Source organism: Pteropus medius, unplaced genomic scaffold, assembly GCF_902729225.1.
Source record: "Pteropus medius unplaced genomic scaffold, Ma_sr-lr_union100, whole genome shotgun sequence".
Lineage (NCBI taxonomy): Eukaryota > Metazoa > Chordata > Mammalia > Chiroptera > Pteropodidae > Pteropus > Pteropus medius.
In genome coordinates, this window is record NW_024354496.1 from 776,614 (window position 1) to 792,420 (window position 15,807).

Below are 15,807 nucleotides of genomic sequence, written 5' to 3' on the forward strand. Positions count from 1 at the left end.
CACAGAATCTCTTCTGTGGTTCGCAGTTGAAGAAGGGCTCCTGAAAAGCTGGCTTCAGAGGCGGAATCCGCTTCGCACATCTGAAAAACATCTCAGTCAGGAGGCATTACATGGTGGTGATGGTCTGACAGATGTTTTTGAAGTCGTGACGTCTTCATCCAAGGCACAGGGAGCATAGATGTGCGTCCGTTGGGTTTGATCTGGCACGAAGCACCAGCGTGGAGGAAGAAGGTCGGGAGCTGGTTGAAGACGGCGTTGGATTTCGGGACCTGGGCGGGGCAGACTTTGTGGGCGTGGGTCACCTGATTATGTTCTCTTGTCCCAGCTGCCCCAAGGAGAGTCCTTGTCAAAATCTTCTCTGCTGGTGTGGAAACTCTCAGTGCAATGCAGAAACCTACTTTGTGTCGGTGCCTAATGTCCCCCGTCTACGTTTGTTCTCTGTGTTGAAGAAAGCAGTCATTACGGGGAAAATACATCCAGGTTTTAATTTCAACTCTGTTTTTACTGAGTGGACAAGGACGTACTCTTCCTATCTAATTTTCCTAAAAAAAAAAAAAGTATACAGGCTAATTGTGAACGAAAATAATAATTCTCCTTTCTCTAGAGTTCTTAACCTTTTACCCATCTGATTCAGAAGAACCTCTCACCCTACAAATGATCACATTCAACTACCCTGGTGTTTCTGCTGCTGGTTTGGGTCAGAGAAATTCTTTGGAAGATCCACTGTGTGAAGCACGGTGGTCTTTGGGTGATTTGAAAAGACAGGAAGACAGAGAGAAAATAGCGAGAAGGGAGAAGACAGACAGAGACATATAGACAAGACAAGAGACAGAGACAGAGAGACACAGAGACAAGACAGAGAGAAGACAGAGACAAGAAGAGACAGACAGAGAGAAAGACAGAGAGAAGAGAGAGAGAATGAACAGAGACAGATATATAGAATATAAGGAAGAAACAGAAAGAGAGACAGATATAAAGAGACAGAGAGACAGAGACAGAGAGAAGAGAGAGAGACAGAGAAGAGACAGAGACAGAGAGACAGAGAGAGACAGAGACAGAGAGACAGAGAAAGAGAGAGACAGAGATGAGAGAGACAGAGACAGAGAGAGACAGAGAGACAGAAGAGAGCCAGAGAGAGACAGAGAGACAGAGAGAGAGAGAAAGAGAACATGTGTGTATTTAATGTTTTAAACTCCTTTTACCCTAAAATTACTGTAGCCGTGCTGTGTGAGACATAGCCCTGAGATCGTACCTTCTCTTTTCTTCTGGGCTGGGAGAGAAAATGATTTTTTCTAAGGAGGACCTTGGTCAAGTCCTCCCTTCACCTCTGATGCACGTCTAGGCAGACGTCGCATTACGTTTTTTCTTTCCAGAAAAACGTCCTCGTTCGAATCTTCAGTCTTCAGGCTGAATGTCAGAGCTAACATTGTGCTCGCTGTGCAGTGACAACCAGCAAGGCCACCGCACTGCTGACGCGTGCCAAGGGGAAGCCCATCAACTTATTGTGTCTTTGTGGTACCAGGAGGCACCAGAGAGAAACAATATTGATAGGTGTGCGGTGGATACAGACTTTCCAGACGCTGTACCATGTGACGCCTTGATCACAAGACTCAATTATGCACCGTCACTCTCTTTCCATTGTTCCGTAATGAGTAGCTTTTACTGAATTACATGTTGCTGTAAACGCAGATTGTGTCATGTTCTCAGAAAACCGTCACACAAACCCAGCCATCGACACTGCTCTCAGGAGCTGGCTGAGGACACCGGACTGGTTTTCCACACCGCGGTTGGGGAAACACGCAAACACATTCATTGTGGTCCCAGTATCGGCTCTCGTTATGATCCCCCTAGAAAATGGTCCCTTTTTTAGTCTGTGGATGCTTTTTGATTTTGTGAGCAGTAGAGACTGTGGGTTTTGTCTCCCCCTTCGAACGGGCTATCGGGAAGCTACGAGGTGAAATATCCCGCCTTCGACGAGGGCAGCTACCTTTACTCTTGGCTCCGTGTATTTATTTATTGTCCCAGGTTTTATTTTTATTTCCTTTTATGCCATTTTTCTCGCCCCACTATGCATTCGCTTTCTGGCTGTGTCAGACGCATCTTCGTAAATTGTCTTGACTCCCTTTAGGGAGGGAGCAAGGACAGAGGAAAAATCCATAAATCCCTAAAATAATAAATCACTAGAAAAGTGCCACGTCGTGGCTGAAACTGCCCGATGACTTCGTTAGCTTCCCGAAGCATTTTATCTGCAATTTCACGGGTAGCCGAGGAGAGGTGACAAGACATCTATATTCAGCCGTCCATTTAGCGACGGTTCCATCATCCTAATGTCATCGGGAGAGGGCAGTGGTGGCCGCTCGTCCGTTCGGGAAGGCCGTGAGTGGGCAAAGGGAAAAACAAAGCACCGTTGAAATGGTGACACCCACGAGTGACATACCAACTTGCCGGAATGGGAAAGAGGTAAACGGAACAAAGGTGAAGGGCTTTTGTCCGTGGGCGCCATTTGGAGCCGAAGGGGTTTGGCCTCGTCTTCACAGATCTTAAGCCATAAATAGCAGAGGTCAAAGCGTAGTCTTTAAAAGTGCACAATAGAGAAAGGATTTCTCACTCCTGGGTCTTTTCAGAGCAGAGCTGCCAGGCGAGCGAGCTCGTGTTCCGTTTGTATGGGAGGAGCAGTGACTTATAGTGCGCGCTCTGTAAAGTGCTCTCTCTTTATTATTATCCTTCTTATGGGCAGTAAATGTTTACGTTGGTGTCTGAGGAGGGCCTCGTCCATCTGCCCGAGGTCATGGGAGTCCGGCTTGAGAAACGAAGCAGGCAGAAAGGGACGAGCCTGAGCCAGGTGTCCGCTTAGCCCACTGTGATGCAGAGCCCGCCCGGGTGACGACAGCCTGGGGGGACACGGGGGGTGCCTCCCGCCCTGCAACACTGCAATAGCTCGTTGGTTCGTGGGGTCTGTGTATTCACCTTCGAAGGAAGCTTGGCCTTGAGGCTGAATTGCACAGGAGCAATTTGCTGCTGTTTAGAAAGATGGGCTCACGGGGTATGGCCTTACGGAACGATATGCATTTTAAGTCCTTGCAGGTGGCCAGCTGTGCACCTGGTTCCAAGTGGACCCGCCCTTCATGGTGCTGGCTGTGGGGCCGGGACCAGCCTGGCACGGTGCAGGCGAAGAGCATCGTAGGGGGTCGGCTGCCTGCAGACATCTCACGTGCCTGGCGGGGAGCAGGCTGAGGTGGGGAAGGGGGTGCTGCCCCCCTCCTCCCGGACGCAGCTCGTCTGCCTTCTGCTTGCCGAGGAACGTGGGGCCTTGGACGACCCCCGGCTCCCGGTTCTCACAGCTGAAAGGTTGAACTTGGACAGTCGCAGATGAACCAGCCACGTTTCCCCAGAGAAACTGGACAAAGATCCGTGACTATGAAGCTGTGAAGATGCATGCTTTTCAGTTTGGGGGAGGTGCCTTCTGCCACTCTTCCTGGGGGGTGGGGAGAGGCCGGGGACATGCCAGTTTTGGCTTTTTACATCCAACTGTATGCACATTTTCCCTTTTTGTATGTGCAAATAATGCCTGTGCTGAGGACAGCCCTCCCCTGCTCCTAAATCCTGCCTCAGAAAGATACTGATTAAGGCCGCCATTCTGAAGGGCTCAATGCTGCTTTACGGTCGCTTTATCTGCATCAGTGAGCACAGTGTACTGAGTGTGGGGAATTCAGGGCACAGCCCCGAGCAGCCCCTGCCTATTCTCCAGAGTGCTTTGGGCACAGACATAATCCCTTCCCAGCATCTTTTGAAAAAGCAACTCAACTGTGCAGCCTAATCAACTGTGAATCTCGGCCATCTCGGAGGCGTCGCCTGAAGTCGCATCGAACGGTACTATTCCAATCGCCAAGAAGCCTGCTGCTCGTTCTCTTTAAAGAAAGGCAGTAGTTCCAAGACCTGGAGCAAATTCGCGGCGAACGCCTTCAGTCGCTGTAGTTTAGGGCTCTGGGGACGCTTATTCCTCCCCCACCCAGCTTCCACATTTGTCCTGTGCACTCTGCGTCTGTTTCCCTGTTTCATTTTTTTTGGGGAGGGGGAGGCGGGGAGGAGGTCATATTGAGGCAAAAAAAAAGACAACAAAATGCCTTAGAACTTTTGCTTTTCAACTGGTCATAGACACGGTTGTAAGGATGCTTGAACATGGATGGAATCTTAAACTGCAAACACTGTGAGTCTCTTCTGTATTCTACACCACTTTCTGCCCAGTCCTGCTATGATGTTTGGTAAGAAGAAAGTGGACTACGTTGGGACAGTCACATCCCCATGACTGTGTGCCACTGCGCAGGATGCCCGCGCTTAGAACGTGGCTGTCACTCTGCTGTGTGTCGATCAATACGAGTTTGCCTTCACGCTCCTTGGACTGGCAAGATTATGTCAAGATGCATCCATGGCAGCATAAATCAGTCCTCAAGACGCTTAACGTATGGCGTTGAAGGCTCTCTTTCTGAATCACCGAAATCTAACGGAAATAAGATGATCGCGTCTGCTCTCTGATATTTGAAAGGCAGGGCGAGTGAGGACCCCTTTGCTGGCTCATGAAATGTCCCTCCTTCATCCGTTTCGATCTGCCCTACGTTCTGCCATCTATCTATACGTACGCGAACCACTGTGATATTTCTGCCCTGAGTTCTGGATTCAACTCTATACTGGTCATTTCCACTATGTGGTCCTATGAAAACCCTTGGTTACTGTGTTTTAAACGCACTTCCTGGGCCATTTGCGTGACACCGGCATTCTTCAGAGTCTCGTGGTGAGCTCGCTCGGATTCAGATGCCTGGGGCCCTCCTCCAGTAGCCTGGGCTGGGGCCTGGGATTCTGCATTTCTAAGAGATGACCAGTGGATTCTGGCACTGCTGGTCCAGAGTGTAGCAATGGGTGTCCCATCACTAAGCATGAGGACAGAGGTAGCCTTTCTGTGGATAGTCTTCATCAAGTTGAGGAAGTGATCCTCTCTGTTCCTAGTTTCCTGAGACTTTGCATCGTGAATGAGTGTCAGATTTTGTTAAACGCTTTTGTTTCCTGCTTCTGTTGATCTGAGCGTGTGATTTTTTTCTTTTCAGTCTGTCGATGCGATGACTATATTAATTGATTTTCGAATGGAGAACCAGCCTTCCTTTGCTGGGTTAAATCCCACTTGGTTATGGTGTGCAATTCTTCTCATTCTTTTTTGGATTCTATGTGCTAATATTTTCTTGAAGACATTTGCATCGGTGTTCAATGATGTTTGTCTACAGTGTTCTCGTGACGTTATTGACTGGCTTCGGTATTAGGATAGTGCTGGCCACATAGAAAGAGTGAGAAAGTATTCCCTCTCCTTCTACCTTCTGAAAAAGATTGTAGATAATCGACATATGCCTTCATTAGATGTTTGCTAGTTTCCCAGTGATGCCATACGAGCCTCGTGCTTTTGGTTTCGGAAGGATGTTAAATATCGATTCTTTTTTTTTTTAAAACTAGATATAGATCTATTCAGATCATCCCTTTCTTCTCGTGTGAGTTTTGGAAGACTGTTTTTTAAAAGATTCGTCCGTTTAATCTAGTTTATCAAATGTGTGGATGTAGAGGTGTTCTTGGTATTCCTTTATCATCCTCTGAATTTCCACGGGATCTGTAGTGATGTCCCCTCTTTCATTTCCGATATTAGTAATTTGCATGTTCTCTCATTTTCTTCATTAGCTGGCTAGAGGCTTAATAATCTTATCTTTTTCAAAGAACCAACTTTTGGTTTTGTTATTTTTCTTTATCGATAGTCTGTTTTCCATTTTATTGATTTCTGCTCCAATTCTTATTATTTATTTTGTTCTGCTTATTTGGGGTTTGGTTTCTTCTTCTTTTTCCAGTTTTCTAAGGTAGAAACTTAGATTATTGATTTAGACCTTTCTTCTTCTCTAATGTATACATTCAGTGCTATACATTTCCCCCTAAACACTCTTTTCAATACAGGTCACAAATTTTGACATTTCTTTTCAGATTTCTTCTTTGACCCTTGTGTTATTCAGAAGTACGTTGTTTAATCTCCATGGATTTTGGAGGTTTTTCCAGTTATCTCTTGTTATTAATTTCTAGTTTTACTACTACTGCGATCTGGAAGCAGACAAATCAGTTCAGGTGTGCCCACCTGATGGCCCAGAACATGGTCTATCTCAGTGAATGTCCCATGGGAGCCTGAGAAAAATGTGTATTTTGCTGGTGTTGAATGAAGTTGTCTACAGCCGTCAGTTGTATTCGGTTGATGGACGGTGCTGCTGACTCCCACTGTGTCCTTGCTGATTTTCTGCCTGCTGGATGGTCCCATCCATTTCTGAGAGAGGGGGCGTTGAAGTCTCTAGCTGTGGTAGTGAGGTACCTGTTTCTCCTTGCATTCTTATTGGTTTTTGTCTCATGTAGTTGGATGCTCTGCTGTCAGGCACGTACACATTGAAAACTGCTACATCTTCTTGGAGGATCGAACCCATTCTCGTTACGTCACGCCCTGCTTTATCCCTGCTAACTTTGCTGACTTTGAAAACCTCTTTGCCTGAAATTATAATCTGGCTACTTTGCCTTCTTTTATTTAGTGTGAGCCTGGTATATTTTCTCCATCCATTGACTTTTCATCTGTATGCATCTTTGTATTTAGGCTGGCTTCTTGTAGGCAATATATAGTTAGGTCTTTTTTTTTTTATTTTTTGATCCTTTTTGAGGACCTCTGTCTTGTAATTGGTGCATTTAGACTATTAACATTGAAAGTGATTATCCATATAGTGGGATCGATATTTTCCACATTTCTTACTGTGTTGTTTGTTACTCCTTGTTCCCATATTTTGTGTTCTGTCTTGTGTGGTTTTAACTGAGCATTTTGTCTGTTTCTACTTTCTTCTGTTTTTTAGCATATTCGTTATACTTCTTTTGTTTTGCTTTTTCTGGTGGTTGACTTAGAGTTTGCAATATTCATTTACAGCTACCCAAGTCTACCTTCAAATAATACTATACCGCTTCCCGGGGAGTGAGAGTAACTTATAATGATAAAGTAACTCTAATTCTTTTATTGTTATCATTTGTTTCACGTATATTTATAAGCATACATAAATATACATATAAGCCAATACAGCGTTGCTTTTATTATTTTGAACAAACTATCAATGAAGAATAGAAAAATCAAATTAAACATTTTATCCTCATTTATTACTTCTTCGTGCTTTTTCTTTTTGTTTATGTAGATCTGAGTTTCTGATCTACCTTCTTTTTCTTCTCTTCAAAGAACTTTTTAACATTTCACGCAAGTGAGGTCTACTGCCAACAAATTCCTTCAAAACATTTTTTTTTTTGGTTTGAGAAAGTCTTTTTCTCCTTCAGGTTAGAAGGATAACGTCACAGGTTACAGAATTCTAGTTGTTGATTTTTTTCCCCCCTCTCAACTTTTTAAATATTTCTGTCTGTTTCTTTTTCGCTTGCATGGTTTTTGACAAGTTGGGTTAATTCTTACCTTTCTTCTTCAGTAGGTGACCTCTTTCCCACTGACCTCTTTCAGAATTTTTTTTTTTTAATCTTTGATTTTTGTAATTTGAAAGTAAATCTGCAGAGGTTTTTCAGCATTTTTTGTGTTTGTCGTTCATCGAGTGTCCTGGATTTGTAGTTTGATGTCTAATGGGATTCTTTCCTCGGCCATGTCCTTCTGTACTGAGAAGCCTATGAAAGACATTCTTCATGTCTGTTAACCATTATTTTCTATCTCTACCATTTTTTTGGGGTTCTTTCTTAAGATCTCCATCCCTCTGCTTACATTGCTTCTCTGTTCTTGCATGCTGTCTATCTTTTCCATTACAGCCTTTAGCACATCAATAATAGTTGTTTTAAACTCCTAGTCTGATCATTCTAATGTCCCTGCCATGTCTGATTCTGATGGTGGCTTTTTCTCTTCAATTTGTGGGTTTTGTTTTTGTTTTTGTTTTTTGCCTTTTGCTATGCCACGTACTTTTGTTCTTGATAGCAGGGTGTGATCCACCAGGTAAAAGGAGCTGCCGTAAATAGGCCTTTAGTGGTGGCGAGGTGCGTGCAGAGGGGATGCGTTCTGTGGCCCTATGATTATAGATTTCAGTCGTTTAGGGAGCCTGTGAACTGCACAGGTGTTTCTGAAATTTTTTTCTCCCCTGCTTAGGTGGGACAGAAGGGCTAAATCCGGTTGGCATTGGGGACTTTCCTTCCCCAGGTCAGATGGGCTCTGTAACACCCCAGCACGTCACGGTCTGGTCACCTAAATTCCCAGAAGGCAGGCCCTGTGGAGAAGAACAGAATGCTCTGGCATCGTTCCAGGCATGCCTCCCCTCCCCCTCCCTCTGCAGAATCCAGAGGGAGGCTCTCTCCAGTCTTTACTGATGGAGGGCACATCTCATGATATCTGGGGCCCCCTCGTTACCGAGTCCCCCTGGAGTTTCTATTTCCCAGACGTGTCACTCTCAGCCTCCAGCCATCAGTCCGCTGGGTTTTCTGCCCTGGCACTGGTCCCCTCGGTGGCTTCCACCTGTGGGTGTCTGCCGGCTGAAGCCGTGGCTCCCTGTATTCACCTGTCCCTCTGAACGTGAGAGCTGTGGTTTGTTCTGCGTTTTATTTGTTGTTAAGATGGAATGGTGACTTTTGACTTCCTTCTGCTTGGAGCTGGAAACTGGCTGTGTCTATTCCGTGTTTCTGCTGTGAAATTTTGTATCGCTAATGGCCAGATTAAGTCTTGCTTCTGTGCGGCCTTTACGTTCCCTTAGTTCTGGGACCAATGAATCGATCGCTCCCATGTGCTCACAAGATGCGATGTTCACGGGCACCTCTTTGTCTTTCTGTCTTTCGTGTTTGCGTGTGGAACCCAAGATTCTTGAGGCCTGGGACCTCGTTACCCTTCTCCACCTTTTTTGATCCTTCTCAGCACAGTTGACATTTGTTAAGCTATAATTATGCGCCATCTGTGTGCCTGACCAAGTGCTCGCGGAGGGTTAAGCAGGATGAGGGGATGGGATGCGGCTCGGATATATAAATTTAGTCCTCTGAATCCGAATTCTGAAGTTCTGTGCTCTCACAAATACCTTCTGATTAGTATATTTTTTCGTGTCCTTAACTTACATTAGTGCTAATTTGACATTTTTATTACTTCGAGATTCCTCCCGAAATGTGTTGATAGCAGCTTTGGCTGAGTCTTCAGTCACGATGTTACTGTCTTTCGTTTGGTTAATGTTTACAGGGTGCAAACGTCTTCCCATAAATGAATACCATTCACCTTTCAAAGCATTCTTTGTAGACGGAAAGGAAAAGCGTTAACTTTCTCTGGCTGTCACACAGTCAGTACGATGTAGGCTTCTCAATGTCTCGTGGTTAATGAGGTGTGGACACAGTAGGATGGATGCCGGTATCCTCGGTGGCTTTGAGAGAGGGGTCTAGGAAAGCTTGGGAGAGCGGAGCCTGGCTGCATGTTCATTGAGGAAAATGTCGATTCAGGTTACGATGGTTTTTGGCCATAAAGAGAAAAGAGGCCAGAGGGAACTCAGGTTTTGAGAGACTGGACAATCTCTCAGTAGGTTTAGCTATATTCTTTTGGATGTGTGCAAATAAAGATTCTCTTTCACATGTTACTAGTTTGTATTGATACCGATTTTCATTGCCTTATATATAGGTGTGAGGTAAATAGACTATTGTAGAGAGCAAAAATATTTCCTCTCCTTTCTTAGGATCTCTAGCTTGGCCTGTTGCCTAGAACTTCAGAGTGACATCAATGGGACCGAGACGTGTATAAGCCATGGTCATGGAGCAACCTTTTCTATGGAGAGCAGGAAACATTTGGGGTTAGCATGCAGTCTACCTAAGAAAAGTCACTGAGGATGATGAAATATTAGTTTTTTATTTTTATTTGTACTTTTTATTATTTACGCCTACAGCACCTGGTCTTCCTAGGTGGTCTCCCATCCAAGTACTCACCAGGCCCGACCCTGCTTAGCTTCTGAGATTAGACGAGATTGGGCTTGTTCAGGGTGGTGTGGCCGTAGACCGTGGACCGTGGCTGCACTGGGGTGTAAACCCAGGACCTTCTGCGTGTAAAGCAGACGTGCTCACCGCTCCACTATGGAAACCACATCCGGAAATATTAGTTTTAATCCTTGAACATTTTTACTGGTCTGCCAGTAATGGTTGTACTAGGAAATACATGAAGTCATTCGTGTCTTTCAAACCTATAATGAAAACGGGCACGTAGGGAGAGCGATTTGAGCATCACAGCTAAGTACTGCTTGTTTAGGTGTGCGGGAAGCCGTGTTCTCTTGTGCTAACAGGAGCGGAAAACCGCTTTGTGCTCGGACTGGTTAGTGCAAATCAACTGCATGAAATTTTGTTATTTATTTCATGGGTCACGTTTTAGGCAGCGTTTCTTTAATAGTCACTCTACGCATAAAACTTTGTTGGAAGTCATTTTTCTATCAGTTAAAAATGTTGAATGATTTTTACACGTTATTCTGTTTAATGTCTTGGCATTCGCCCTGGGGGTGCAACCAGGCATCGCTCTGGCGTGGGGTGTATCTTCCCTCCTCCCCACACTTCCTTCCCTCGTCAAGGAATTTTATAAAGATGCAAATGTGGCAGATTTGCACTTTGCATGACTAATGGAACATCTGCCCAAATGCATTTATTTGACATTCCTATTTTTGCTGCGACAGACTATAAATTTACAGCGACTGACGCCAAATCACACAGCGCGTTACAACGGACCTCTGTGTCAAGACCGCAGCTTTGGGGACCCCTCACGTAGACCCGATTTCCTCAGGCTTTATAGGGCTTTCCCCCGGAGACCTCGTTCAAATGCAGATTCCTAGTCCACAGGTCTGGGTGTGGCTCACGGCTTCGCATTTCCACTAAGTTCCCGCTCTGCTGGTTTATACATCCTTGAGTCTAACCAGCTCAGTCATCAATGCTGCACCTGTGGACAGCACCCACGTGGAATAACATGGCTCATTGCTGGCAAAGGTTATGCCCCAGGCTGAGAGAACTTTCCGTGTTACTACGCATAACTGTTGGGGTTCTTTCCCCCCCTCCTCGTGGAAATTACTCTGGGTCCCCAGCCATGCATTTATTTGCCCACAAACTAAAATTCATTCAGACGAGCTGAGTCCCGGAAGTTCTCTTTCATTGCCATTATTACAAAATAAAAGAAGAGAGATGCTGTGTCTGACATGTCACTTTCCTTCACGTTTAGGGAGCAGTCTTTGGTTGCGAGCAAGCGGGCTGTTCGTCAACCAGAAAAGCTTCGATGACTTGGTGACAGGACAGAAGGGACATTCCGCACCTCAGACACAGCACCCAGCAGGAGAGGGGGTGCGCCTAAGCGTGCGTGTGCGCGTGCCCCATGGCGAGTGATACCCTGTAACCTTGCGTTTCGTATTTCTGTTTATTGGGTAAAATATGCATGAGGTTAAAAAGTGACCATTTTCACCACTTTAAGCCTCCACCGTCATCGGTGTCCCTCCCCAGAACACCCTTAGCTTCCCGAACCGATACTCTGTCCCCATAAACACTGGCTCCCCCGCTCCCCCCGCGCCTGGCCCCAGCACCGCTGTCTTCGTCTGTGTCTGTGAACTTGACTCTTCGGGGTCCTTCCTATGAGCGGAGTCACGTGATCGTCAGCCTTCCGCGTCTGGCTTATTTCACTCAGCGTCACGCACCGCTTTTCAAGCCCAGTTTTCATTTAGTTACGGACTTTCCTGCTCTGAATCGTCGACGGAAAGGTCGTTGGGGGACGCGTCACCATGTCATCCGTGGGACTCCCGTGTGGAATGAGTAGCTACGCAAACGAGCCGGTTTTACAACCGTTTGTCCGGCGGAGAAGGCGTCGGAGCCGAGCGATGCCCGACTGTGTGCATTTCGCACTTGCGGGACGTGCTTTACTTGGCCTCCGGTTCAGGACGCTGGGTTTGCAGGGAGCAAGGTCTTGTCCAGGTTCCCGAGGGGCCGGGCGTGGGCTCCGTGACAGGCCGGTCTCTCGAACTCACGTTCTTTCTTTGTACTTTAAAGGACTCTTCGTGGCTTCGGAATCTTTTAGTAGATTCGCCCTCCAGGTATTCGGAGTGGAAATATAGCATTTTAGTGTATCTCACCCTGCTGAGTATTGCCTCTTTCCAGCAATATCCATACACATCTTGAAATGCAGAACTAGAAGGTGAGACAGCCCCGTTTGTGGGCACTTAGGGTGCAGTTGCCTTTGACACTCCTGAAGGCCCCCCCACCTTTTTAACGCACGATTCTCTTCGAGTTTGGACTCAGCTGAGGAGTCTCAGTCATTTACACGATGCTCCGACCTGACACAGTTGCCTCATTTTGACAGGTAATAGTTTTCACTCCTCAAGGAGTTAAGGGTTTGGCAGTAAACTTTTCAGTGCGTTGGATGAACCTGTGTAACCCACTTTAAAAAGGCCCAGGTCGGCTCACAGACCAGTGACAGCAACAAGGAGTGACCGCAGCAGGCCGGGAGTGACCTCGTGGGGCCAGGTCACTGCAGCTGCCTGAGGACGGTGGGACCTGCCCTCCTTCCACGGTGTGAGGTTTGGGGGGGCGAGGACAGGAGCCAACAGGAACAGCTTGGGCTGGTCACGGCTGTTAACTTTCCTTTGGTTCTGGACCCTGCTGCTGATAGATATCTGTCCATCTCATTATTCCCTCCATGGGTGGCAGGAGGTTTGTTTTTTCATCTCCTTTTATTATTAATTTTGTCCCTTTTGACACATTTCCAGGTTAGGATCCCTCTGGCTGCTCTGAGTTAAAGACAGGAAATAAATAATTACATGTAAATAAAGTGAAAGCTTACATTGTTCAACCATCCTTAGCCTTTCGGCAGGGGGGGGAAACAAAAAGCTGGAACCCCAACTTATTTCTTAGCTGTAACTCTAGCTTTTTATAATAATCTCAGGTTTTACGGCGACACCACTCAGTATTGTAGCCAGTTAAATTAGTTTACATTGAATAGAATTAAAAATTCGGTTTCTCAGTCACACAAATGGAAATCATTTTGATCCCCCCAGGGGACATTTGTCAATGGTTGGGGACATTTTTGGTTGTCAAAAGCAGGAGGCCAGGATGCTGTAGGCATCTAGACCAGAGATGCCGGTGGATTTGGAACGATGCCCAGGACACCCCGCCTCAAAGACGTATTTCACTCGACGTGTCAGGTGCCACGGGTGAGAGACTGCACGGGCCACATTTCAAGTGCTCAGTATCCACTCGTTGCTGGATGGCAGTGACCTGCCACGTCTCCACGCCCCGCTGCAGGCATTTTGACTGGACGGAACCGTCTACGGGGAGAGAGAAGCTGCAAGCAGATGGGAGGCAGGGAGGAGCCAGCGTAGGAACGCGACATCCTTACGGAATCGATTCCTTTCAATGAGATCCTGCAGACTCTAGATCCCTTTCCCACAGTCTGTCTTAAGTCTGGGAGGTTCCAGTCCTCACGGAGGGTGTGCCACTGCTATACCGGTACTGACGGCGTAGACCCCCATGACTGGCAGATCAACGTCGCGTCTGGTTTTTGCAGAAGTCTCAAACGGGTAAGCTCTCCCTTTCACACACGATGGAAATGGCAACGTCGGAGGCTGTCTTAACGTGGGAATGGATTTTAACCTGTGACTGGATCCTAAAAAAGAAAGCCGCCTTGCTCATGTTCATGGCACGGGGAGCCCAGGTCCTCGGGCTCACGAGCTGACCCCCTCTCCACTCCACCCCCGTGGTCCCCTTTGCCAAAAGTTTTATGGCTTCAAGTAGTCAGTGGATGACATTAGAAATAGGCTCACTCTCGAGACTCCAGATTGATTTTACATCTGAATTTTCCATCGCCGCTCTTAGCAGGAAATGAGACCAAAACAAAGTGATTCTTTGTCCCTCATGAAATAGTTGGGGGACAGTGATGGTTCTCGAATGTGCAGGTCATGTTTTCGTGAATACACTTTTACTGGAACATCTCCCTGAAGAGTAGATTCCCCCCCTGCCCCTGCCCCCCAGAATTTAGGGGCAAACGATGCAACATTTTACCCAAAGTATCAAGTCATTTCGTTTCTCATTGCTGGAAAGACAGCATATAATGCATGTGCCTTAGTTTTCTTTAGCTTGTACTTTGAAAGAAAAAAAAAATTTGTGCGTGCCTTTCAACAGTTGTAGTTATGCTATCTCAACCGAATGAGCGATTTTGGACAGGAAATCCAAGTGTATAATATTAAATTAGACATATGGAAACCAACACTCAACTTTGGCCACTTTGCCATTTGAGTTAAGTGAAAAAACAAATCAGTGAAGACAGCATTTGCTTACAGCAACGAGGAATATAAATGAGGACACCCAAGAAGAGACTGTTCTTAACTCTTTCTAAATGAGATCGTTGAGAAAGAAATGTTTAATTTTGGAGACCATAGGAATGGGCTTCTCGTATGCGGATATCTTGATGATGACATTCTGCCAAAGTGAGGTGCTGTAGGTATTTTCAGCTCAGCTTTTAGACAGACGTGGCTGTTGTCATGGAGACGGGATAAAGGCCAGGGCGGGCTGTCTCTGAACAGCACCCCGGAGGATGCGTCTTCCGGGGGGATGTGGTCTCCGTTCTCCGAGGTCCTCCCCTGAGACTCTTGTCCCCTGCCTTGAGTCTCGCGGTCAGCATCTGGTGAGTTTATGTATTTATAAATGACCACATGTTTTGGCCTGAGAAGCGTGCCCGTGGAAGTGTGGAACACGGTATGCTCCTCTACTCGGGAGCGTCCATCTCTCAGCTTTCGGAAGGAAATTTGTGCTCATCGAGGGGAGCCAAATACGGAGCTTGTGGGCTTTGAAAAGACCCGTTTCTTGTAGAGGAAGTTGGGTTCCCAGCCATGCAAGCCTCCGTCTCTGGGCTCCCTTCTGCGGCCCGCCTGTGCTATTCAGCTCGTTTCGGGGAGAATGACGCTACAATCAAGAGTTGCTGAGGAAAGGAAGATTTGCCTTTCTATTACATGGAGCTGACAGGCTGCAGATGGGGTCAAGTGCAGAACCATTACAGTTCACCTGAGAAAATTTATTTGCAATATCTCCGTTGCCCCTGGCACCCCAACCCTCAACATGTCAGGGGTGGATCAGAGATTTCTGTGTGTGAGTTATGAGTTTCATGTGACTGGAGCACGTGGATTTCATTACGAACTCCTCAGGCCTGGTGTCTCGTGCTCATCATTCCATCTGTTTATGTCTTAAAGACGCTGAAAAGCAGATGAAGCCATCCGGTCTTTCGAGATCGTTCGGTCTTTTAGGAGATGATTTCTATTTTATTTGTGAAGTTTGTCGATTTTATAAATCCGACTTCGTGGGATCACAGGAATGCTAAACTAAACAAACAAAACCAACAAGGTGGCATTGTTTTTTTCTTTCTAAAACAAACAAACAAACCAAAAAACCCCCCAAAAAACGGAAGTAATTTTTTTTTTGAAACTTACACTAGTCTAGACTTTGAGAGGCACTTTTACCCTCTCTCAGCAGATCCGTATGTTGATTCCGCATCTTGCTTTTCTTTCTCATAAACGTGAAGGGGCTTCATAGGTTCTTCCCACGTTAAAAACTTACACTACTCTAGACTTTGAGAGGCACTTTTACCCTCTCTCAGCAGATCCGTCTGTTGATTCCGCATCTTGCTTTTCTTTCTCATAAACGTGAAGGGGCTTCATAGGTTCTTCCCACGTTAAAAGAAAGAAAGAAAGAAAGAAAGAAATAGGAGAGCCGTTACAGTTCTAAAGTGAGGAAATGAGCCCAAAGGCGTTT

The 15,807-nt window shown here is 46.2% G+C and overlaps 1 protein-coding gene and 1 pseudogene across 2 annotated transcripts in view; one reads left to right on the forward strand and one right to left on the reverse strand.

Moving 5' to 3' along the window:
• ANOS1 (anosmin 1) overlaps positions 1-15,807 on the forward strand; it is a 144,710-nt gene that overhangs the window by 35,391 nt on the left and 93,512 nt on the right. The window lies entirely within an intron of this gene.
• On the reverse strand, positions 9,927-10,045 carry LOC120594232 (uncharacterized; annotated as a pseudogene).